The 24796-nt window shown below is 47.4% G+C and overlaps 1 protein-coding gene across 1 annotated transcript in view; it reads right to left on the bottom strand.

Moving 5' to 3' along the window:
• Positions 1–6479, bottom strand: part of LOC111772182 (ral guanine nucleotide dissociation stimulator-like) — a 45818-nt gene extending 39339 nt beyond the window's left edge. The window contains exon 1 of the mRNA XM_070243066.1: positions 6169–6479. The gene's annotated coding sequence lies outside the window, so the exon portion shown is untranslated. The remainder of the gene's footprint in view (positions 1–6168) is intronic.
• Between the last annotated feature and the right edge of the window lie 18317 nt (positions 6480–24796).

Raw genomic sequence — 24796 nt, 5'->3', positions numbered from 1 at the left:
TCTTCTTCCTGCAGGTGGCTGACGCTTGCAAAACTTAACCAGAAACTGTGAAGCAAGAGTTCCCACCAGTGCAGTCCAAGCAGGTCAGCCTCACTGGGCACAGAGCCAGGCAGAAAATGGGGACATATATCTGGATGGGCAAATGGAGGCCATCCAGCAAAACCATAGCATTTCCAATAAGGAACTGAAGGAATAGAATCCATATTATTGAAAAAAAAAAAAAAAAAGCTGAAACACCTAATGTTAGTTATCCCATCTTTTGTAGCTCCTAAGAAGCTCCTGTTATTTCAGGATTATATATTCACACTAGCCTTTGTAGTACTAGGAAATCGTGTGTAACGATGCATACTACAACATTATTTTTCAAATAAAAGTGAAATTTTGTAAACATATACTAAAATGATCAAATATAGATAAATTATCTAACTTTTTTTTTGCTGAAAGCTATTCAAGGAAATTCCTTGTACTTTTTACAAAACAGACTATTCTTTTAGATATTTTTTCAGACATAAATTTGTATCTAACAATAGATATTGGGTTTCGCATTGTCTTTTCTCCTTTTAGTCTGTCACTTTTTATCCTATATCCAGAAACTCTGAACATCTCATCAAATCCCATAGCTTCAACCGTAATCTGTGAGTGTGTAACGAACACACCTTCCCCACTCGCCTTCACCTCCTTCCATTCTCCAGTCATAATGTCCTTCATTGGATGACATTTCCACCTAATGTACTGAAGTCACATTCTCATCAAAACAGTTCAATACAAAGCTCATCACACCCTCTTCTCCATGAAGAGGCATTCTTTTTCCTTCATCCCATGAAGAGACAACCTTCTTTCTAGCTTCTCTTTTCATTAATATTCCATAAATAGGGCATGGGGTATTTATCTATGGTACCTTTTCAGAAAGATTGTTGTGAAGAATAAAAAGATAAAGAATGTGAAATATTCTGCTAAAACGTTAAATAAAAATGTTTTGAGATTTTATATTCCATATTTTCAATGTATAATAAAGATTGGCGTGGATTAGGAAAACTAGATTTATTTTTCAGACACACTCAGTGTCTTCAGTGATCTATTTTTACGTTATTCATGTTTAAGACGTTTCAGAATTTAAATTTCCAACATTTGGCGTTTACTTGAAAACATATGTACTGTCTATAGTAATTTGCTCACTAATAGGTTGGGTACCTTTTTATACATATGTCACATTTCTAAAATTTATTTGGCCACTTCCTATATTAGAGGCTTGCTAAATTTATCTCAACATTTTTAATAAGCACATGCTTATTTGCAGAATATCAGCATCCATATAAATTGCTTACAAAATATGGCTCTGTAAGTATTTTATATTAAAACATAAATATAGGTGATACCTTTGTTAATGATTCAAATAATATCCAGTGATATTATAAATTTGATATTTTCACATTTAATTGATTTTTTTTACATTTTAAGATTACGTGCTGTAAAAATGTCACATTCTATTTATTCAAGTGACTTTTGATTTCTCCATCTTGATTCAATGACAGATGCTGTCAATGTTTTCTACATTTGGTCACTAAAAAACATGTTTTGTTTGAATTACCAATGCTTCTACTTTTAACGTGACTATCCTAATTTAGCAGCTAGCAGAATAGTTTCCACATTTTCAATTTATTGTGCCCAGTGCACTAGATTCATTTATGAATACCTTTGTTAATGTCAGCTCCAGCTGAAAATTCTCAGAGGCTCAGTATAGTTTTAAGATTAAAATTGAAGCTCCTTCCATTAGTTCTTTTTTTATGGCTGAAAATATCTTCTTTTTTTTCATTTTCCATTCTTTTAATTTCAACTTGTATCTTTTTTTATTGTGGTAACACTGTTTTATAAAATTATATACATTTCAGGTGTACATCACTGTCTTCTGATTTCTGTGTAGATCGCATCATGCTCATCACCCAAAGACTAATTACAATCCATCACCACACACATGTGCAAATCACTACTTTCACCTCCTCCCTGTCCCCCTGCCCTCTGCTGACCACCAATCCAATCTCTGTCTCTATGCGTTTGTTGGTTTTTTATTTTGTTTTGTTTTCCCAGTAATCTTACTGAGATCACAATGGTTTATAACATTGTGTAATTTAGGGTGTACAATATTATTTATCAATTTCTGAATACACTTCATCGTGCTCATTCTCAGCGGTCTAATTTTTATCCATCGCCATACATATGTACCCCTCTGTCCCTTTCGCCCACCCAGCAACCTCCTTCCCCTCTGGTAACCACTAATCTGTTCTCTTTATCCACGTGTTTGTTATCTTCCACATATGAGTCAAATTATTCAGTATTTGTCTTTCTCTGTCTGGCTTATTCCACTTAACATCATACCCTCAAGGTCCATCCCTGTTGTTGGAAATGGGACAATTTTGCCTTTTTTATGGCTGCATAGTATACTATTGTGTGTGTGTGTATATATATATATATATATATATATATATATATATATACACTACATCCTCTTCATCCATTCATCTGTAGAAGGGCACTTGGGTTGCTTCCACATCTTGGCTACTGTTAACAAACTTGCAATGAACATAGGGGTTCATAAATCTCTTTGGATCACTGACTTCAGATTCTTTGGATAAATACCCCGTAGTGGGATAGCTGGATGGTATTGTATTTCTATTTTTAATTTTTTTAGAAATCTCCATACAGTTTTCCATAGTGGCTGCACCAGTTTACATTCCCACCAGCAGTGTAGGAGAATTCCCTTTTCTCCACAACCTCTTCAACATTTGTTGTTTTTTGTCTTGGTAACTATAGGCATTCTGACTGATGTAAGGTGATGTCTCATAGTTTTGATTTGCATTTCCCTAGTAATTAGAGATGTTGAACATTGTTTCACGTGTCTGTGGGCCATCTGTATATCTTCTCGTATTTTCAACCTAAATGTCCATTCTGGCTTTTTCTGCCCCTTCTGTCTAATAATAAGAAGGAGGAGGAGGAGGAGGAGGGGGAGGAGGGGGAGGGGAGGGGGAGGGGGAGGGTAGGGGAGGGGGAGGGGAGGAAAAGAAGAAAGAGCGTCAGTTCACTTGAACTGCACATTGATCACCAAGTGCATTATTTCATGGCCTCAGCTTTGTGGTTTTTTGAATTGCTGTTTCTTCGAATACATACTTCCACACTTTCTATACCTATGAAAACCCATTTTATACTACAAGGTCAAATGATACCATGTCCCCTAATAAATTCAATTTTCCTTCTTCGAAAAACCGGGATCATTTTCTACTGTGCATCTCATCATATAAAACCAACTCTGGAAGAGCCTACATAACAGCTTATTGCTTAATAAAGCTTAAATTCCTTCAATGCAAAGTCTTTTCTATTTACATATTAAGACAAACCTAAATACACCCACACGTAGCTATTTAACACACCTTGATTTGATTTGACGATACATCACCATCTAGACTATCATTTAAATGTGTATTTGTTAGGATCCTACACTCTCATATTGCTTCTTCTTGAAAAATACTGCTCTTTCAGATGACTGAGCTACACAGTGATGGTAATGACTCATACATTCTCCTGAAAGTCTTAATCACGGAATCATCTTGATTCTCAATGCTTTTCACATTCAGCTTTAAATGAAATTTAAGAATTACACCTTTCTTTTTTGTAAGAATCCGTTTTATTTTTAGTCCACTCCGCCAGAGTGGGAAAGAGTGGCAGCCCGCCGCGCTGCTCAGCCCTGGGGGCCCTTCCTCCACTCAGACGGCCGACCGCCAGAGTGGGTCAAAGTGGCAACCCGCCGTGCAGCTCAGCCCTGGGGGCCCCAACCTGACTCAGGTGGCAGACCGCCAGAGTGGGTCGAAGTGTCAGCCCGCCTTGCTGCTCAGCCCTGGGGTCCCTCACCCCACTCAGGCGCCCGACCGACAGAGTGTGTCAAAGTGGCAGCACGACACGCTGCTCAGTCCTGGGGGCCCCAGCCCCACTCAGGCGGCCGACCGACAGAGTGGGTCAAAGTGTCGGCCCGCCGCGCTGCTCAGCCCTGGGGGCCCCACCCCCACTCAGGCGACAGACCGCCAGAGTGGGAAAAAGGGGCAGCCCGCTGCGCTTCTCAGCCCTGGAGGACCCCCCCCCCGCCACCACTCAGGCGACCGACCGCCAGATGGGTCAAAGTGTCAGCCCGCCCTGCTGCTCAGCCCTGGGGACCCCACCCCCACTCAGGCGGCCGACGCCCAGAGTGGGAAAAAGTCGAAGCCCACTGCGCTGCTCAGCCCTGTCGGCCACCCCTGACTCAGGCGGGCGACCGCCAGAGTGGGTCAAAGTGGCAGCCCGCCTTGCTGTCCAGCCCTGGGGTCCCTCACCCCACTCAGGCGCCCGACCGCCAGTGTGTGTCAAAGTGGCAGCACGCCACGCTGCTCAGTCCTGGGGGCCCCAGCCCCACTCAGGCGGCCGACCGCCAGAGTGGGTCAAAGTGGCAGCCCGGCGCAGCTCAGCCCTTGGGGCCGCACCCTGACTCTGACGGCAGATCGCCTGAGTGGGTCAAAGTGGCAGCCCGCCTCGCTGCTCAGCCCTGGGGGCCCCACTCCGACTCAGGCCGCCGACCACCAGAGTGGGTCAAAGTGGGAGTCCGCTGCGCTACTCAGCCCTGGGGGCCCTCCCCACCCACTCAGGCGGCCGACCCCCAGACAGGGTCAAAGTGGCAACTCGCACTGCAGCTCAGCCTTGGGGGCCCCACCACGACTCAGGCGGCAGACTGCCAGAGTGGGTCAAAGTGGCAGCCCTCCGCGCTGATCAGCCCGGGCGAGCCGACCCCCACTCAGGCTGTTGACAGCCAGACTGGGTCAAAGTGGCAGCCCGCCGCGCTGCTCAGCCCTGGGGGCCCCAACCCCACTCAGGCTGCCCACCGCCAGAGTGGGAAAAAGTGGCAGCCCGCGGCACTGCTCAGCCCTGGCGGCCACCCTCAATCAGGCGGCCGACCGCCAGAGTGGGTCAAAGTGGCAGCCTGCCGTGCTGCTCAGCCCTGGGGTCCCTCACACCCCTCAGGCGCCTGACCGCCAGAGTGTGTCAAAGTGGCAGCTCGCCACGCTGCTCAGTCCTGGGGCCCCGGCCCCACTCAGGCGGCCGACGGCCAGAGTAGGTCAAAGTGGCAGCCCGCCGCGAAGCTCAGCCCTGGGGGCCCTCCCACCACTCAGAGCCCGCCCGCCAGAGTGGGTCAACGTGGCAGCACGCTGTGCTGCTCAGCCCTGGGGGCCCACCCTCCACTCAGGCGGCCGATCGCCGGAGTGGGTCAAAGTGGCAGCCCACCGCGCTGCTTAGCCCTGGCGGCCACTCGCCCCTCAGGTTGGCAACCGCCAGAGTGGGTCAAAGTGGCAGCCCGCCACCCTGCTCAGCCCTGGCGGCCACACCCCACTCAGGTGGCCGACGGCCAGTGTGGGTCAAAGTGGCAGCCCGCCGCGCTGCTCAGACCTGGGGGGCCTCGCCACCCACTCAGGCGACGGACGGCCAGAGTGGTTCAAAGTGGCAGCCCGCCGCGCTGCTCAGCCCTGGGGGCCCTTTCCCCACTCAGGCGGCCGACCGCCAGAGTGGGTCAAAGTGGCAGCCCGCCGCGCTGCTCAGACCTGGGGGCCCCAACCCCACTCAGGCGACAGACCGCCAGAGTGGGAAAAAGTGGCAGCCCACCGCGCTTCTCAGCCCTGGAAGCCCCCCCGACCCCCACTCAGGCGACCGCCCGCCTGAGTGGGTCAACGTGGCAGCCCTCCGAGGTGCTGAGCATGGGCGGGCCCCGCTCCACTCAGGAGGCCAACAGCCAGACTGGCTGAAAGTGGCAGCCCGCCGCGCTGCTCAGCCCGGGCGGGCCCCCCTCTACTCAGGCGGACGACCGCCAGAGTAGGTCAAAGTGGGAGTCCGCCACGCTTGTCAGCCCTGGCGGCCATCCCCCACTCAGGCAGCCCACAACCTGTGTGGGTCAAACTGGCAGCCCGCCGCGCTGCTCAGCCCTGGGGTCCCTCAGCCCCACTCAGGCGGCCGACCGCCAGAGTGGGTCAAAGTGGCAGCCCTCCGAGGTGCTGAGCATGGGCGGGCCCCCCACCCCCCGACTCAGGAGGCCGACAGCCACACCGGTTCAAAGTCGTAGCCCACCGCGCTGCTCAGCCCTGGGGGCCTCACACCACTCACCGGGCCGACCGACAGAGTGGGTCAACGTGGCAGCCCGCCGCCGTGCTCAGCCCTGGGGTCCCTCACCCCACTCAGTTGCCCGACCGCCAGAGAATGTCCAAGTGGCAGCACGCCACGCTGCTCAGTCCTGGGGGCCCCAGCCCCACTCAGGCGGCCGACCGCCAGAGTGGGTCAAAGTGTCAGCCTCCCACACTGCTCACTCCTGGAGGCCCCAGCCCCACTCAGGCGGCCGAGAGCCAGAGTGTGTCAAAGTGGCAACCTGGCGCAGCTCAGCCCTGGGGGCCCCACCCTGACTCAGGCGGCAGACCGCCTGAGTGGGTCAAAGTGGCAGCCCGCCTCGCTGCTCAGCCCTGCAGGCCACGCCCCCAATCAGGCGACCGACCGCCAGATTGGTTCAAAGTGGCAGCCCGCCGCGCTGCTCAGCCCTGGGGGCCCTCCCCAAGCACTCAGACGGCCGACCGCCAGAGTGGGTGAAGAGTGGCAGCCCGCGGCGCAGCTCTGCACTGTGTGCCCCACGCCGACTCAGGCGGCCGACCACCGGAGTGGGTCAAAGTGGAATTCCGCCGCGCTGCTCAGCCCTGGGGGCCCTTTCCCCACTCAGGCGGCCGACCACCAGAGTGGGTCAAAGTGGCAGCCCGCCGCGCTGCTCAGCCCTGGGGGCCCCACCCCTACTCAGGCGACAGACCGCCAGAGTGGGAAAAAGTGGCAGCCCGCCGCGCTGCTCAGCCCTGGAGGCCCCCCCCCCCCCCCGCCACTCAGGCGACCGACCGCCAGAGTGGGTCTAAGTGGCAGCCCGCCGCGCAGTTCAGCCCTGGGAGCCCCACCCCAACTCAGGCGGCCCACCGCCAGAGTGGGTCAAAGTGGCAGCCCTCCGAGGTGCTGAGCATGGGCGGGCCCCCCACCCCCCCACTCAGGAGGCCGACAGCCACACCGGTTCAAAGTCGTAGCCCGCCGCGCTGCTCAGCCCTGGGGGCCTCCCACCACTCACAGGGCCGACCGACAGAGTGGGTCAACGTGGCAGCCCGCCGCCGTGCTCAGCCCTGGGGGCCCCACCCACACTTAGGCGGCCCACCGACAGAGTGGGAAAAAGTGGCAGCCCGCGGCGCTGCTCAGCCCTGGGGGCCCTTTCCCCACTCAGGCGGCCGACCGCCAGAGTGGGTCAAAGTGGCAACACGCTGCACTGCTCAGCCCTGGGGGCCCCACCCCAACTCAGGCGGCCCACCGCCAGAGTGGGAAAAAGTCGAAGCCCACTGCGCTGCTCAGCCCTGTCGGCCACCCCCGACTCAGGCGGGCGACCGCCAGAGTGGGTCATAGTGGCAGCCCGCCGCGCTGCTCAGCCCTGGGGGCCCTCCCTCCACTCAGGCGGCTGACCGCCAGTGTGGGTCAAAGTGGCAGCCCGCCACGCTGCTCAGCCCTGGCGGCCACACCCCACTCAGGTGGCCGACCGCCAGTGTGGGTCAAAGTGGCAGCACGCCGCGCTGCTCAGCCCTGGCAGCCCCAGCCCACTCAGGCGGGGGACCACCAGGCTGGGTCAAAGTGGCAGCCCGCCGCGCTGCTCAGCCCTGGGGGTCTCGCCACCCACTCAGGCGACGGACGGCCAGAGTGGGTCAAAGTGGCAGCCCGCCGCGCTGCTCAGCCCTGGGGGCCCTCCCCAAGCACTCAGACGGCCGACCGCCAGAGTGGGTGAAAGTGGCAGCCCGCGGCGCAGCTCTGCACTGTGTGCCCCATGCCGACTCAGGCGCCGGACAGCCAGAGTGGGTCAAAGTGGCAGCCCGCCGCGCTGCTCAGCCCTGGGGGCCCTTTCCCCACTCAGGCGGCCGACCACCAGAGTGGGTCAAAGTGGCAGCCCGCCGCGCTGCTCAGCCCTGGAGGCGCCCCCCCGACTCAGGCGGCCGACCATCAGGCTGGGTCAAAGTGGCAGCCCGCCACGCTGCTCAGCCCTGGGAGAACTCCCCACCCACTCAGGCAACGGACGGCCAGAGTGGGTCAAAGAGGAAGTCCGCCGCGCTGCTCAGCCCGGGCGGCCCTACCCCGACTCAGGCGGCCGACCGCCAGAGTGGGTCAAAGTGGCAGCCCGCCACGCTGCTCAGTCCTGGGGGCCCCAGCCCCACTCAGGCGGCCGACAGCCAGAGTGTGTCAAAGTGGCAACCCGGCGCAGCTCAGCCGTGGGGGCCGCACCCTGACTCAGACGGCAGACCGCCTGAGTGGGTCAACGTGGCAGCCCTCCGAGGTGCTGAGCATGGGCGGGCCCCGCTCCACTCAGGAGGCCAACAGCCAGACTGGCTGAAAGTGGCAGCCCGCCGCGCTGCTCAGCCCGGGCGGGCCCCCCTCTACTCAGGCGGACGACCGCCAGAGTAGGTCAAAGTGGGAGTCCGCCACGCTTGTCAGCCCTGGCGGCCATCCCCCACTCAGGCAGCCCACAACCTGTGTGGGTCAAACTGGCAGCCCGCCGCGCTGCTCAGCCCTGGGGTCCCTCAGCCCACTCAGGCGGCAGACAGCCAGAGTGGGTCAAAGTGGCAGCCCGCCGCGCAGCTCAGCCCCGGGGGCCACCCCCACACTCAGGGGGCCCACCGCCAGAGTGGGTCAAAGTGGCAGCCCGCCGCGCTGCTCAGTCCTGGCGCTCCCACCCCCACTCAGGCGGCCGACCGCCAGAGTGGGTCAAAGTGGCAGCCCTCCGAGGTGCTGAGCATGGGCGGGCCCCCCACCCCCCCACTCAGGAGGCCGACAGCCACACCGGTTCAAAGTCGTAGCCCGCCGCGCTGCTCAGCCCTGGGGGCCTCCCACCACTCACAGGGCCGACCGACAGAGTGGGTCAACGTGGCAGCCCGCCGCCGTGCTCAGCCCTGGGGGCCCCACCCACACTTAGGCGGCCCACCGACAGAGTGGGAAAAAGTGGCAGCCCGCGGCGCTGCTCAGCCCTGGGGGCCCTTTCCCCACTCAGGCGGCCGACCGCCAGAGTGGGTCAAAGTGGCAACACGCTGCACTGCTCAGCCCTGGGGGCCCTTTCCCCACTCAGGCGGCCGACCCCCAGAGTGGGTCAAAGTGTCAGACCACTGCCCTGCTTAGCCCTGTGGGCCCTCCCCCCACTCAGGTGGCCGACCGCCAGTGTGGGTCAAAGTGGCAGCCCGCAGTGCTGCTCAGCCCTGGGGGCCCTCCCCCCACTCAGCCGGCCGACCGCCAGAGTGGGTCAAAGTGGCAGCCCGCCACGCTGCTCAGCCCGGGGGCCCTCCCCCCACTCAGCCGGCCGACCCCCAGAGTGGGTCCAAGTGGCAGCGCGCCGCACTGCTGAGCTCAGGGGCCCTCCCCCCACTAAGGCGGCCGACCGCCAGAGTGGGTCAAATTGGCAGCGCGCTGCACTGCTGAGCCCTGGGGGCCCTCCCCACCCACTCAGGAGGCCGACCGCCAGAGTGGGTCAAAGTGGCAGCCGCCGCGCTGCTCAGCCCTGGGGGCCCTCCCCACCCACTCTGATGGCCCACCGCGAGAGTGGGAAAAAGTGGCAGCCCGCCCGCTGCTCAGCCCTGGAGCGCCCCCCAGCCCCTACCGACCTCTTTGTCTACAGATCATCCTCTCAAATGCCAATTTATCCAGAATCCTTCTCCAGGGCTTCTAGTTTTCCAAGATAGTTTGTGCCTACAGGGGGTCCACCCACCCACCATCTGCCATGTCAAGTTTTCTGTATTCATTACTAATGAAAAACAACTTGTACAATTAAAAACAAAGTGTTCTGTTCAAATTAGGATATCTTGACACATGGTGTTTGCTTGGATTTACAAATATGAGATCCTATGGTACCCATATTCTAGAATTTGAATAAAAATTAAAATTCAAAGTAAATTATCTTAAAACCACATAAATCAAATGTACAAAAATTTAAGAAAAATAGTGAGGAGAAAACATAAGTCCATATAAGGCATGATCAAGTGGAGATTTGAAATGTTCTTGAAAAATAAATTTAATGTATGAGCTTTTTTTAAATCGAGGAACACACTTCTTGACCATTTTTACAAGTGCGATCTAGATTTTTACACAGCAATTCAAGTAAAGTTTTATTTTAGACACCACACATAGAGACATTTAAAAAATTCAAAACATTAGAAACACAAGTATAAAAATAACACACTGAGCTGCCACATGAGGCATTTTTATTTGAGAACATATATCAAAGTAGCAATGCCTCTGTAGATAGAAAATCATAAGTATTCTTGAGCTGTGCTCAATTAACTGGTTTGTACAGATTTTAAGGTATTTGACCCAGCAAAACACTTTGACATTGGAAGGCCACAGTTTCTTGGTTTCTCAGATTGAGAAGAAAACTCTTGGTATCATTTAAACATTAGAATCTAAGAATATTTGACTCCAGACCAGAACCCAAGAACAGTTGGCTACCGAATACAAAGGCATATAAGAACCCTCCTTGAATGTTCACTCTCAAAGCTGGAATGAGACTGATATTCCACATGTCAGATTCTTGCTTGGTAGCAATTTTGAGCAAGACTGCTGCTGGAGTGATGCCCAAGGAAATATAAACAAAACAGAATCCCCGCCCTCTAGTGTATCAAACGTACATGCCTGCAACCCTAATCAGGCCATGAGGGTCATGCTGCTCAGTGGAGAAACAAAATATGATGAGATTAGGGAGTTCAAGATACTGATTCTAGTGGAGAATATGTGGTTATCTTTAATTGATGATGTCTTATTTTAATTGGGATTTTACGAATAAATGAATTTATAATGGACCAAGGGAGGCAGAAAGGGAAAGGAAGCATGTGCCCCAAGGAAAGAACAACAGGATTGTAGGGACAGAGTAAGATTTCAGAATCCATTGAAAGACTAGCCAGTTGACCAATGTGGCACATATGAGGGAAGGTGGAAGAAACATAACTTGAAAAGGATTTTAAAGGATATAATATTAAATGAGAAAATGAGGAAGCTATTTTAGCATAAGTTGATGTTGACTTTGCTCATCTGCTGAGGGGAAGAAGCCATGGAAAGGAAAACATTGACATCGATAGGAAGAGGAGAGATGATTGATGGTACAACATCACTGAAAAAGAAGTAATAGTGTTGAAAAGAAATCACTCCGGCTGCTGGTGAAAACCACAGATAAAGAATCTGGATTTTATAACACCTCCAAAATTTGAAAATGAGATGCATTTATTGACCTAAATTAATTAATTATATCTACAATATAATTATTAAATGGTTCCCAGTGGAGAAACATTTGAGAACTTTTAAAACATTTGTTTGATAAATTATAATTAGAACAGGTTTTAAAACCTAGCTTTATGCTTAATTAAGAAACACATTTCCAGACATCAAGGAGATTCTTATATTTGACAACTTATCTAGGGAAAATGTGCTTTCCCCCCAAAAGAGCAGTCCAGTATTCTTTCTTGGTGATCTCTTCTTATATAGCACAACACTTATTTTAGGGAGCTATCTTGATAAAGACATGCATTTATTATCAGAATGCACGTTATAAAAGTAAGAACTGGCAATGAGTTAATTGATAGAGGCAGGACAAGTCATTCTCTACATGCTTGTTTTGAGAGTCAACTAAAATAATGTATAAGCAAATGATCTGTAATATGCAACAGAAAATTATTAGGTATATCACTGCTTTTTTTCCACCATACTGTTACCTGTTTGCCACAGGAGTACTTCCTCCTTTTTAGACCAGTTAGATAAATTTACCCTCTACAAAGACCACTCTTATAAACAAAAGAGTATTTATGTTTATATAATACATCAGAGATAGACACCAGATAGTTTCTATCTTCGTGGTCTGGAAGGAGTCTCTCCCTCTCCCCAGTGAGTGTTGCCATCCTGACTAGGGGAATCTGTACACAAAGAATGCAATCTTCCTCTTCCGTTCGGGCATGGTTACCAGGGACACATCACTGTAGAAATCACATCTTTCTTCACCCTGTCCCCACACACTCCAGCTTGCTTGAAAAATGGTTTATTCATTGGACATTGTCACATCTATAACGATGCTATAATTTTTGTTTGAAAATTTAGGTATTCCAATCTCTCAAAGCCAACCTCTATTTTATTGAAACAGAAACACATCTCTCATTTGACTTTCTGTGAAATAATAAGGCATATAATTTTAGCTCTTGACTAATTTCCTAGACTAGAAGCATAATCTGTTTGGTTTATCTTGCTTCAATGCAAAAATAGTGTTAAAATAATTATTCTGACATTTTAATGTCTCCTAAAGATGTTAGGGATGGTAAAATTAGTAAGAAAACTGCTCTTCAGTAATAGCTGAGATTGATGAAATAGGAAGCATTTTTAAATTTGTTTTTCTTACATATATTTCAGAACTTGTAAATTCCTATGCCATAGTTTTTCTGGAGTAATAAGGCAAGAATTATCTTCTCCCAGCTTTAAAAAAGAATTCTGTGTTTTAGATACTTGTTCACACAATTTTAAAAAATTAATCATGGCCTTCAAAATGTTGCTGTTCTGACTGCTCCCTGGCCCTCCTGTCTCGTCTTGTACCATCTCCCCCCTCACTCTATGAACTCAAGACATGCTGACCTCCTTTCAGCGCTGCATACGCTCGTGCTGCCAGAGAGCTTTGCAACCCTGTATCCTCTGTTTGGAGATCTTTTTAATCCCGGCTTTATTCATTTTACTTTTCTATGACCAATTTCTATTTCTTTAGGGAGTCCTTTCAGAAATTCCCTAAGTCCTATCTCCTAAAACATGGTTTCATGATATTGTGTGCTTATATTTCAGGGTGTTTGTCCCAGTTAAGATTTTGCATTTACTTGTGAGGTTTTTTAATTAATATCTGTGTCCTCACATGTTACTCACCCCTACAACTACCTGAATCCAAACAGTTGAGTTAATGAATGGGGAGCACCATGTTTTTGTTCCTATCAGTTTCGGGACGTATCAGGTACTGTGTAATTACAAATGTATATCGAAATTGGGAAACAAAAATTTTCAGTTATAAGCTTTGGTAAAGCACAGCTGTTTTAATTTGAAAATAAAAATCACGATTAAATTAATTAGTAGGTCTCCTTTAAGATATTCAGGACAAGTCCTCTAATATTTCAACAGAATGCTTGCAGCTGGCCAATAGTTCTGAGCACTCATAACGTGCAGAATATTGAGGCATTTTCAAAAAGGCAAGGCAAGTTAATAAACAATTTTTTAATGATTTTTCTAAGTACCTCTCATTACAACATAGATGCTGTTTACAAAATTAAAAACACAAATTATACAAAGCTTTTTAAACAAAACAATTTAATGCTACAAAGAAAATACCAACGACTAAATTCCTGTGATGAAAATCAGGGATTACACCACAGTACATAGCTATACTTACCAGTTTTCATTTATTTCCATGCAGTGATTCTCAGCCAAGTTTTAAAAGCCATCATGAAATTATGTAATCTGAAATAAAATTCTAAATATATTTGATTAGTGTTGTATCATTAAAATGTCAACCATTTTAAGATCAATTTTTCATCCTGATTTGAAGAGTGGTTTAAAAATATTTGTTGAAACCATTATGCATGCTGCATCTACATATGCAAATATAGTCTAAAGATTCTGTTCATTTTCCTAAACACACTGTAGCTATAATCTGAGTGGTCACTGGAGTAAACACAGGCTTTGACATTACATAAAACCTACCGTTTTCAAGACTTCTAGAATCAACGAATACTTGACACTCTAGAAATATCTCTTTCATCAGCTGCATGCTGGAAGGGACAGCGTTACAATCTAGAGTGTGGATTCCTTTATGTGAAGACACGATTAGAACCTGTTAATAAAGGGCTGCTAGGGTCTTTTAATATGAAGGAGTCAACATTTAAATTCAAGGTTATACTCTGGTTTTATTGTTCCTCCCAGACCAGCAGGTTCTGGAGCCTCTACTTCAGGTTAATTACAGAAATATTTGTCCTGCCCCATTGTAAGTAGGAGAGAAACAGCCGAGGACAGGACTACAGGGCTCAGGGAGTTGAAAAAACGAGGTGAGCCGCCGATGGCAAGGTAGACATACTCTTTACTTACTTTGGCCTACATACGGTGGGAGTGCAGCTGTTTTCCTTGTGGCCGTTTTTATATGACCCTAGACAAAAGTGGCATACAGCCAGCAGATGTTGACATTATGAAGGTTCCATAAGGTGTTCATATACATGGTGGCGCATACGCTGCCTGCAGTAACATGCTGAGTCACATCTGCCCGGAAGCTGCTCCCATCTAATTGTCCACAGCGCCTCCATATTTTTCTTTCACTCTACACCCATTAGAGTGCAGCAGTCGCGGGCTTGTAGGAGGTGTGTGCACGTGCACACAGCACGACGTCTTAAAGCTACATTTTACAACAACAATACAATGATCAGTAAGTAGCCACCAAGAGACAAGCTACACCCACCAGCGTGGCGAGAACCCACTGCCGCAGGGAGGACAGCTTAGGGCCACCCTCAAGTATATTGTCCTATCAAGTTAGTCAGGAGATAAGGCCATTCATGACTACCATAGACCCAGAAGCTGCCCAAGGGTACTATATCTGTGGGGGCCACCCCCACACAGGGAGGGACGTTTCACCAATATTTGGGCCAGGTCATTCGTGTAACCTTTTGACAGAGCCCCTGGGGTATCCACCTTGTTGTCGTATTCTCCCTTTTGTTGTCCTATGTACAAGGGCACAGGTGTGTGGAGCACAACAGCCTCCCCGGGTAAGCACCCATAGCCGTCTCAGAGGCTTGGGGTTGGCCAGGGCTGCTTATGTCCACATTGTCAGCGTATCTGTTGAGCCACCTGGCACCTCTGAGCATGAGATGGTCTCTAGGAATACAGCCAGGTCTCGTTTCTTTCCGAAGCGGGGTGGATGCGCCATGGCAAGCCTTCTACTGCTCCGGTGGGCAGTTCCGTGTACACCCAACAGTTAGACACATTGGCAAGCTTAGTACAGGTGTATGCCCCTTCTACAATACTGTTCGCTGTACTTTATCTATGGGCAAAAGGACAAGGTAGTGATAGGAGCCAACAAAGATAAATCACGTTCTTTAAGCGAAATGCATGCTAGTCCCTTATCTTGGGGCAAGAGGGTGGCGACCAACAGGGGCCTTCCCGGCCATTGATATTACACTTTTCGTGTCCATAGAGATGCCGCAAGCGTGGGCTCCACATGGAGGAGTAGAGGGGAACTCATTATCGGCCACAAAGAAATCACATGCATTTCCTTTAGGATAGAACCAGCACTGGTCTGTGGCAGCCTGACAGTTACCCAAGGGGGCCAACTGCTAGTCACCCACGGGGTGATATGTAAGTCTCGCTGCTTTTCAAGTCCCCATGGAGCTAAAAGCACCAACCATCTACAGTGGGGGCTTTCATATTTTATGACCATTTTTATTCTTGTACTTGTCTCATGTTGAGGCACATTGGGGCCGGCCCACTGTTGGACTTCTTGTCCTGTAAAATGTGTCCCCTTGTCGTTTTTTACAACCAAGGGTCAACCAAAAAGACCATAAAGAGTACCTGTAGGGCCTGAATTGTCTGTCTCTGATCTGTGGCCGTACAGGGCCATGTAAAGAGTAAAGCAGTGGCCGTATCAACAGCCATAAAGGCGTACACAGTGCCTTTGGTCTTTGGTAATGGTCCGATGTAGTCCACTTGCCATCGGACCAAGGGCGCATGCCCTCTACTAGTACCTTCAGTATACCAAGCATTCTCTAGGACAGGGACTTTTCTTTAGCATAGGGTGTGGGCTCTATTTCTAGAGGAGACTTTGGGGCCTTTTCTTCCACAGCGAGGAACTCAGCTGGCCCCAACACTTGTTATAACTCTATATTCAGGGGGCTGGAGCTCACTGAACTCCTTTGTTTGAGCCATCCCTGTACAGGGTATGTAGTTCTGAGCTTTACAGGGGCCATTCGTGTGATGGCCTCACATGCTACCAGGGCAGCATAGGCAGCTGTCAACTGTTTCTTTAGTAGAGAATATCACATTTTTGCCCTTTTCTAAAGTTGGGACCAAAACCCAGCAGGAGCTCATATCCTGTCCTGTCACTACCATAAGCCTCAGCCAAAACCCTCTTGGGTAACACAGACACCCACTTTATATGGCCGTCCTGGATCAGCCACTTGCAGAGCCTGTACCTGCTGCACTGCATGCTTGGTGACCTTAAATGCTTGGTTCGCAGTGCGTGTCCAGTCTCAAGGGGCCCGCTTTTTCTCCATAGCATACCGGGGTCTCACCACCTGGACTAAAAGAGAGATAAACACTTGCTAATATCCCAACAAGTCCTGGTCTCTGGACTTTGGCGTCATTCACAGCCCAACCACATGTTGCCAGATGTCTCTGCAGGGAGTTGGTAGCCTGTTTGAGATCTGTAAGACAGTCAGAGTTTAACACAACATCAATGTAGTGAAATACAAGCACTGTATCACTATGAACTCAGGCAGCCAAGTCCTGGGTGATAAATCTATGACAAATAGTGGGGCTGTGCAAGTATCCTTGTGGAAAAACATGAAAAGTCCACTGCCTGCCATCCCAGGTGAAGGCAAACTGATTTTGACTCTCAGTGGCAACATCAATGGAAAAGAAGGCATTAGTAAGGTCTACAGCATAGTGGTACTGTCCCAATCGGACTGTCAGCTGATCCATGAGGTCATGCATTGAGGGCACAGCAGCATGTAATGGAGGAGTCACTTTATTTAATTCCCAGTAGTCCACAGTGATACTCCATGTGCCATCAGGCTTCTTCATGGGCCAAACCAGGGCATTATAAGGACCGTGGGTGGATTGTACCATCCCAACCTCTTTTAACTTTGCAGTAGTCTGTGTGATCTCCTCATGTCCACCAGGACAACGGTCTCAACCACACGCACCTGTAGGTGGAATTCACCCATGGTCATCTGTAGGCGCAGTCTTTTCAAGACGTCCACCCCCAGAACATACTCAAGCATGGGAGACATACACTGTGTACACTCGGGGTGGTAAATGGCCAATGCCAAAGGACAGAGACACTGGCTTTACTTTCACCTACTGTCTCTATTGCCATCAACATATGCCAGCTTCTCTGGAAACTTAACCGGGTTGCCGTAAATCAGACTGTAATCAGCTCCAATATCTACCAATACCAGCACAGACTGTACATTGCTCGGGGACCAGTAAATCCCAAGTTCCACGGGAGTCCTATGGTCCTTTGGGGATCCCCTAAGCCGAGCACCTCAGCCTTCCCCCTAGTCAAAGAGGTACATGAGCTCCTCACCTGAGGGCTTCAGAAATCCTGAAGGCTTGCCTGGTGACTCTTGCCAGGATTTTTCCCCACTCCTGCTGTCTTCTAGAACTGTTTCTCAGGGTTTAACCAGTGCCTCAGTGCCATCAGGACAGTGTTTGGTTGCCTGTCTATTTTCGTCTGATCAATGCCTGCAGCTAACAGGTCAATCTACATCTGCATGCAGTCACTTGCTTGGGCCTATTCTCTGCCGAGTCTGCTCTAGGCTTGGGGGCCTCCCCCGCAGTGAGACATGCACGGTTTTCTCCTTCCTTGGGCATTCTACGTTCCCCAAAGTGGCCATTGTAGTGGCTACTTCATGTGTCTGGCCCAAAAGAATCAGACGGGATCTCGTTCCCAGCACGCGGATAACTTGGACCAGTTCCACATAGGTCTGCCATGGGCTTACAGTCTCCGGGAGCTCCCCGGCATTCTCTCACACTGTCCCAGGCGGCAGCCGTCACCCACTCCGTCATGGAGTAATTTCCCTGCCCTTGGGTTAGCCAGCGGCTGTAGCAGCTGCCGAAGGGATCTGCCCCCTCATCCCATAGCGGCAGGAGCCAGGCTGGTATGGGCTCCCCCAGCCGCTGCCTGCACAAGTCCCGCAGTTCCTTTGGCGTATAGGTGGTATCGCAGTTCCTTTGGCGTATAGGTGGTATACGCCATGAACTCTGTCACCATCAGGGCTCCTTGGGCAACATCGCCTGGACCCAAGGGCTGCTCATGCTTTACCTTTGGCTGGATTACTGGCGAAGCGTGGAGAGGGCGTGCTTCCTCTACGTCCCAGTCCTCAGCGTCCTCTGCCGGTTGCTGCGAGGCGGCATTTCTAGCTCCTGTTCCAACTGCCGCACCCGTGCCTCCAGGGTGTCCTCCTCGGCTAGGAGTTCCCCGATGCCGGCTGCATCCCACAAGGCAGAATCCATGTTCCGGCTTAAGGCTGTCAAAAACAGCCGGCCCGCCAGCCCCATGGCAGGCCAGGCGTTCTCTGGCACCTGCTCCCCTGGGCATGCAGAGCCATCTCAGTGCTGACCAGGGTACCCTCCACGGACTCCCATCCTTCCACAGGGGTGGCCACATGTCTGTCCCGGCAGCCTCAGGAGCCATAGGTCCATACACCTCAGAATCCTTTTGACTATGCCAAGTGTATGCAGGAGAGAAACAGCAGATGAAGGGACCATGGGGCTCGGTGCTGGAGGAGTTGAAAAAAAGGTCTGAGCACCCGAGGGCAAGGTAGACATACATTTTATTCACTTTGGCCAAGAGACAGTGGGAGCGCAGCAGTTCCCCTTGTGGCTGCTTTTATATGACCCTAGACAAAAGTGGCGTACAGCCAGCAGATGTTTACATTATGTAGGTTCCATAAGGTGTTCATATACATGGTGGCGCATGCGCTGCCTGCAGCAACATGCTGAGTCACATCTGCCCGGAGCCTGCTCCGGTCTAATTGTCCACAGTGCCTCCATATTTTTTCTTCACCCATAGAATTTGCCACTATGAGATGGATTTCAGTTCACGGACAGAAGGATACGAGGTGAGAAAAAGATTGTCTCTATTCTCCACTCTCTCCAAAAATGTGTGCCTCTTCCTTTGAACCTTATCTAGAGACTGTCAGTTATGCCAAAATGTAGGAATTTTTCACAATGCCTCACGCCCAATGTTTTGCTAAAGAAAATGCCTTTTTTAATTGTACAGGTACGTTGGCTCTGCATTTGGTTTTGGTGTTCTCTTCTCCAGGCTACTCAATCACTGAGGGACAGTATAGACCTCCAAAATATATTGTCTGTTCTACTGCAACAATCTTTTTCTTTTTCTTTTCTTTTCTTTTTTTTTTTTTTGAGGAAGATTAGCCCTGAGCTAACTACTGCCAGTCCTCCTCTTTTTGCTGAGGAAGACTGGCCCTGAGCTAACATCCGTGCCCATTTTCCTCTACTTTATATGTGGGACGCCTACCACAGCATAGCATGCCAAGTGGTGCCATGTCTGCACCTGAGATCTGAACCATGAACCCGGGCCGTGGAGAAGCAGAACATGCAAACTTGACCGCTGCACCACCAGGCTGGTCCCTGAAACAATCTTTTAGGCAGAGGCCCTGTTTTATGTTTTGCTACAATCTCTACCACCTCATTTTCACACTAAGTCAAATGATTTCTAAACATAATTTTACTCATTTCTGCTTCCTATTTCCACCTCTTCAGTTCTTCCCCCTCTGCTTTCTTTATAAAAGCAACTTCTGGAACATGATAGTCCTCCAGATACACAGCGTCTATCACAATTATTTTCCTTTCTCTCTTGTTTTATCCTAAATACCCAATTAATACTAAAGTTCAATTAATAATCAATATCAAAAAATATCTCCTTGCCATATTTGCATGCACATTATATTTAAAATAATTAAAGATAGCACTCCAAGAATTAATGTAAGTATCAAAAATCACTGTATAAATGTCTCCTTAAAACTATCTACTTGGGGGCCTGCCCCGTGGCCGAGTGGTGAAGTCTGTGCGCTCCACTTCCACAGCACAGGGTTTCCCAGTTCGGATCCTGAACGCAGACCTACACACCACTCACCACGCCATGCAGTGGCGGAATCCCACATAGAAGAACTAGAATGACCTACAACTAGCACATACAGCTAGGTACTGGGGCTCCGGGGGAACCAAACAAAGAAGACTGGCAATGGATGTTAGCTCAGGGCCAATCTTCCTCACCAAAAAAAAATTAAAAAGCCTACTTAAAAACAAAAAAGAAGGCTCATCCTCCTGTTCTCTTAAAAAAAAGAAATTATCTACTTAACATCTTATCCTCATTAGAATTTAGGTACACATTTTTTACTACTTGATCACAGAATAGTAGCCTATGGTAGGTGTTCATTCCTATTGATTAAGTTAATAAATCAGTGCATAGATTAATTAGTTAATTTAATAGTATGGGTAAAATGTCCTCATAGGAACTAGAGATTTATGTATGGGAGAACAGCTTATGCTTTACAAATGAAATTCTTTTATTTTTAAGTTTTTTCTACCTATTCTTTATTATTATACCAAAGTTTGTTAGCTTTCATAAACTCATTTAGCGAAGGAAACTGATGGTCTCTGATATTACTAGGGTAGACACTAATTTCAGTATTGATGAATGTTATATCACCTTATTTCTTGCAGTATGTATGCTTCCTTTTATGACAGCCTCATCCTTCCGATTTTTGAGGACAAACACTTGGCGTCCTCTCTGCCTCCTCTTTTTCTCTCGTGCCTCTGATATAATCACTCAGTTCTGTTCTCTCTGTGATTAAGTTTCTCACCACTCAACTGCTGGCCCCCTGGATGAAGACACCGCCTCTCTTGCCTGTGTTATTGCAATAATCTGTAACTCAATCTCTCCTTTCCATGTAGTCTACTCTTGAGATAAAAGCCCGAGTGGTCCTCTTAAAACATAGCTGACATCATGTCATTCTATAGCTCAGTCCTCCTCCCGTGGCTCTCGGTCGCTCTCACAATGCAGGCAGATTCCTGAGAGTGGCTGGCAGAGGCCAGCAGAAACTAGCTTTTTGCTCCCTCCTGATCTTATCTCCCAGTACTCTTCATTGTTCCTGATGCTACTCCAATGACACAGGTCCCCTTGCAATGACATAAACATACAAAACATGCTCCACTCAGGCTTTTTGCATTTTTCCATTTTAAATTACTAGATATTCTTTCAATGAGAATTATTAAAAACCCAAATATATTTTTTTGTAAACTGTCTTTTTAAGAAAATTGTTTTCCTTTAATTATATACACTACTGAATAAGATGTCTTCTTTTGAAAAACTAATAAATAAAAGAACAAGTTTTAAACATATATGATTTGTCCAAGAGATTTGAAAAAGGAAAAACGAAGCCTGATTTTCTTTGGTAAGTTTTTAAATCAGAATTTATTCTCTCCCTTTTTAAAGAGTAACTCTAAAGTTGTGAGTCACATGGGACAAAGAGAGAGAGCACCTTGTAGCTGCTGTAATAGCTCTAATAATTCTGGTGTTATCTTTCTTTTCTGGAATTCATATCTACACAAAATAGCTGAATTTATAATATTTCTAATGAATTGATTAATGGGGAAAAGAAAACATTTATTGAACATGTACATAAATAAACTTTACCATAAACAATTATGCCTATCAAAAAGACAGTAACTTTAAAGAGCTACCCAAAAAGTGAGGGAAAACATTAATTACAGAAAATAAAGTGGAATTTAATGAAAAAACAGAATTAATAAAATTTAGTGAATACATGGCCCCCTCTTCAAGTTTTTATTTAAATGTCATCCACTCAGTGAAGACTTTCCTATCTCCTTATTTAAAAGGTGCATCAGGTCCACACCTGGGACTATGTAATTTATTACCCTGCTTTATTTCTCATATTCTTTGTTGTATATATGGCTTTTACTTATTTAGTATGTTTTTTTCTTCATGATGTGTTTTTTCTCTCTAATTCAGTGGTCATGGAATTTGACTCTCCTTCCTGATGGGTGAAGGACAAGGTCAAGTGCAGAAGAGCATGTCTGGGGAGATATCATGGTGGCCACAGCCAGACAGGCATGAGTGTAATTAAGTGAAATGAAATAATTTGAGTACCAACATGGAAAAATCTACATTTTATGGATAGACATACACACCCCAGCAGCTGTTGGTCTAGTGCTGGTAGAATAGAGAGAAAGTCAAAGTAATGTGGGAGGTATTCCAAGATCTCTAAATCGCTGTAACAATCCTGGTATTGTGGAAAAAGAGTCTGAAAGATGACCTGGCATTATTGGTCATTATAGCTATCAACAGTAGATATAATAAGTAACCCTCTGTAAAGTCAGCCAGAAAATAAAAATGAGCTAAAAGGTCAGCATTCTCTCCTGGTAGCATGGGATTTCAGAGGAGAATTTGAAAGCTGTGCAGGTGTTTTAACAAAACAGAAACAGAACCTCCAGACAATAGTATTTCTTCTAGCAAAGAAAACTCAGGGCAGTATTTTTGAAAATGATGTCTGCTAAAGGTACTTTCTATTTCCTCTGCTCCAAGTATCTGACTCATGAGTTTGCAAGAATTTGAAGGTTATATTTAATACAAATTTTTCTATGTAAATGTTTACTGTGTTCTGGAATAAAGTTATAGAATGCAGTGCACGGCTGTGGGGATGCAACAGTGGTAATCAGAAGAAGGAATAATTTCCTAAACGGTAGACATCGTCTCTCAGATATGACAAGTAAACAAAGAGATGGCTTCTATGAGTCACTTTGGACTAAAAATAAAAAGGATTCTTCAAAAAACAAAGGTATAATTGTCAAATTTCATTTAAAGTTGAATGTCAAAAGCATAGAGAATCAAGATGATTCTGTGATTAAGACTTTCAGGAGAATGTATGAGTCATTACCATCACTGTGTAGCTCAGTCATCTGAAAGAGCAGTATTTTTCAAGAAGAAGCAATATGAGAGAGTAGGATCCTAACAAATACACATTTAAATGATAGTCTAGATGGTGATGTATCGTCAAATCAAATCAAGGTGTGTTAAATAGCTACGTGTGGGTGTATTTAGGTTTGTCTTAATATGTAAATAGAAAAGACTTTGCATTGAAGGAATTTAAGCTTTATTAGGCAATAAGCTGTTATGGAGGCTCTTCCAGAGTTGGTTATATATGATGAGATGCACAGTAGAAAATGATCCCGGTTTTTCGAAGAAGGAAAATTGAATTTATTAGGGGACATGGTGTCATTTGACCTTGTAGTATAAAATGGGTTTTCATAGGTATAGAAAGTGTGGAAGTACGTATTCGAAGAAACAGCAATTCAAAAAACCACAAAGCTGAGGCCATGAAATAATGCACTTGGTGATCAATGTGCAGTTCAAGTGAACTGACGCTCTTTCTTCTTTTCCTCCCTTCCCCCTCCCCTCCCCTCCCCCTCCCCTCCCCTCCCCCTCCTCCCCCCCCTCCTCCTCCTTCTTATTATTAGACAGAAGGGGCAGAAAAAGCCAGAATGGACATTTAGGTTGAAAATACGAGAAGATATACAGATGGCCCACGACACGTGAAACAATGTTCAACATCACTAATTATTAGGGAAATGCAAATCAAAACTATAATGAGACATCACCTTACACCAGTCAGAATGCCTATAGTTACCAAGACAAAAAACAACAAATGTTGAAGAGGTTGTGGAGAAAAGGGAATTCTCCTACACTGCTGGTGGGAATGTAAACTGGCGCAGCCACTATGGAAAACTGTATGGAGATTTCTAAAAAAATTAAAAATAGAAATACCATACCATCCAGCTATCCCACTACTGGGTATTTATCCAAAGAATCTGAAGTCAATGATCCAAAGAGATTTATGAACCCCTATGTTCATTGCAAGTTTGTTAACAGTAGCCAAGATGTGGAAGCAACCCAAGTGCCCTTCTACAGATGAATGGATGAAGAGGATGTGGTATATATATATATATATATACACAATAGTATACTATGCAGCCATAAAAAAGGCAAAATTGTCCCATTTCCAACAACAGGGATGGACCTTGAGGAGGGTATGATAAGTGGAATAAGCCAGACAGAGAAAGACAAATACTGAATAATTTGACTCATATGTGGAAGATAACAAACACATGGATAAAGAGAACAGATTAGTGGTTACCAGAGGGGAAGGAGGTTGCTGGGTGGGCGAAAGGGACAGAGGGGTACATATGTACGGTGATGGATAAAAATTAGACTGCTGAGAATGAGCACGATGAAGTGTATTCAGAAATTGATAAATAATATTGTACACCCTAAATTACACAATGTTATAAACCATTGTGATCTCAGTAAGATTACTGGGAAAACAAAACAAAATAAAAAACCAACAAACGCATAGAGACAGAGATTGGATTGGTGGTTAGCAGAGGGCAGGGGGACAGGGAGGAGGTGAAAGTAGTGATTTGCACATGTGTGTGGTGATGGATTGTAATTAGTCTTTGGGTGATGAGCATGATGCGATCTACACAGAAATCAGAAGGCAATGATGTACACCTAAAATTTATATAATTTTATAAAACAGTGTTACCACAATAAAAAAAGATACAAGTTGAAATTAAAAGAATGGAAAATGAAAAAAGGAAGATATTTTCAGCCATAAAAAAAGAACTAATGGAAGGAGCTTCAATTTTAATCTTAAAACTATACTGAGCCTCTGAGAATTTTCAGCTGGAGCTGACATTAACAAAGGTATTCATAAATGAATCTAGTGCACTGGGCACAATAAATTGAAAATGTGGAAACTATTCTGCTAGCTGCTAAATTAGGATAGTCACGTTAAAAGTAGAAGCATTGGTAATTCAAACAAAACATGTTTTTTAGTGACCAAATGTAGAAAACATTGACAGCATCTGT

The sequence above is a fragment of the Equus caballus genome, chromosome 19 (genome assembly GCF_041296265.1).
Source record: "Equus caballus isolate H_3958 breed thoroughbred chromosome 19, TB-T2T, whole genome shotgun sequence".
In the NCBI taxonomy this organism is placed as follows: domain Eukaryota; kingdom Metazoa; phylum Chordata; class Mammalia; order Perissodactyla; family Equidae; genus Equus; species Equus caballus.
The sequence above is the reverse complement of the archived record's forward strand: the minus strand, read 5'-3'. Positions and strand labels throughout refer to the sequence as shown.